This window comes from Alligator sinensis, unplaced genomic scaffold, assembly GCF_000455745.1.
Source record: "Alligator sinensis unplaced genomic scaffold, ASM45574v1 scaffold389_1, whole genome shotgun sequence".
Lineage (NCBI taxonomy): Eukaryota > Metazoa > Chordata > Crocodylia > Alligatoridae > Alligator > Alligator sinensis.
The window spans coordinates 122,337-123,795 of NW_005841951.1; the positions used below are offsets into that span (position 1 = coordinate 122,337).

General features: G+C 48.6%; 1 protein-coding gene across 4 annotated transcripts in view; it reads right to left on the bottom strand.

Annotated features, from left to right (window-relative positions):
* Nucleotides 1-164, bottom strand: part of PSMD14 (proteasome 26S subunit, non-ATPase 14) — a 68,996-nt gene extending 68,832 nt beyond the window's left edge. For 2 of the 4 annotated variants that reach the window (XM_025199951.1, XM_006020334.3), the window contains exon 1: nt 11-164. The gene's annotated coding sequence lies outside the window, so the exon portion shown is untranslated. The remainder of the gene's footprint in view (nt 1-10) is intronic. The other 2 variants (XM_025199949.1, XM_025199950.1) reach the window with 2 other exon arrangements.
* Nucleotides 165-1,459: the final 1,295 nt, after the last annotated feature.

Below are 1,459 nucleotides of genomic sequence, written 5' to 3' on the forward strand. Positions count from 1 at the left end.
CCAGCCTTACCTACGGGCCGGGCCGCTCCCGCTCCGCCGCGCTCCGGGCCGCGATGAATCAGCCGGATTTCATTCAAACCGAGGCCGCCCGGGCCTCCCCCAAACACATCCGGAGTCAAAGGGCACTGCGCCACTTCCCTTCCCCTAGCCACTAGCGTGGCGGGCCCAGAGCCATGGCAACGCGGTCCCGCCCCCACCTGCTGGCGAGGCAGTGGAACGCCCAGCACGCGGTGGAAGGCGGGGATTGGCTGGGGCTCCCCCCCGGCTGGATTGCCTGCTCCTCCCGCCCGTCTCCGCCCCCGTGCAGTCCTGCCCCTCTGAGTGGGGACGTGCAGGGATCTGCTGTGTTGAGTTCAAATAAACAAGCTTGGTAGCACGAGGTAGAAGTGCGGCAAGATACAGGCCCCGGCTGCCTTCCGGGGGGGGGCAGCTCCACGTGCATTGCTGGCCCACATCCCATCTGCAGGAGGATGTGACGGGGGGAGGGGCAGGGAAGAGCACCCAAAGTTACCATAACTGGGTGGTTGTAGCCATGTTGGTTTAAGGACATCGGCAGACATGGTTCTTTGGGTAGATGCGATATGTTTGATTACACCAACTAAATAGCTGGAAAAAAATGTTCTTTGCAAGCTCTGAGGCACAAAGAAGGGTGTTTGTGCCTGAAAGCTTGTAAAAAACCATTTTCCCAACTATTTAGAAAGTTATGAGAGACATCCAGGAGGGATATATGCTTGTAAAGAAAGATAAAAGGCTTGTTTGCCTTGCAAAGGAGAAGGGAATAAAAAGGAGATAAAATAACAGGTGGTCTTGGGAAGAAGACAGTAAGATAGGAATGTTTGTTAAATTTAAAGATAGAAATTACAAGCTGATAAAAGCACTTTTTTCCCCACCGGGTGTATTGATTAAATCATGGAGATCACTGTCAGAGGCAATTGTCGAGGCCTTTGTTGGATCAGAAAGCAATCTGGGTGTTTACCTCCAGATTTACCATAATTAGCAATACCTTTTGGAAGAGAAAAGAATGAATTTTCTTTAAAATGTATGGTCATGTCCACCAGTGTCAAGAAACTGGATACTGGACTTGATGGATGAATTCAAGATGGCAGTTCTCACATGTTGCTAGAACTGTATTTAAGATTTCAGTAGTGCATTTGAAAAAACAGTATTATAATTTGTGGGATCCTAGGATTTTTTAAAAGTTTGAACCTATGGAACTGGAGAAGGCTCAACACCTCCCAGGATGGAGAACTAGATGGAAGCAGAGGAGGAGAACTTCAGTGGTCTCAGGAAGATACGTTAGGATTCTTCTGTAACCGTTTCAGCTGCAACCTTGTACTTTTGAGACTTCCCTGATGAGACCATAGCTTTCATACTAGGGACTTAGTACAGTGATAAGCATGATGTAAATGAACAGATAAATAAATTAAGCTAATAGGCAGAAGGCAGGGTAACTTGACAC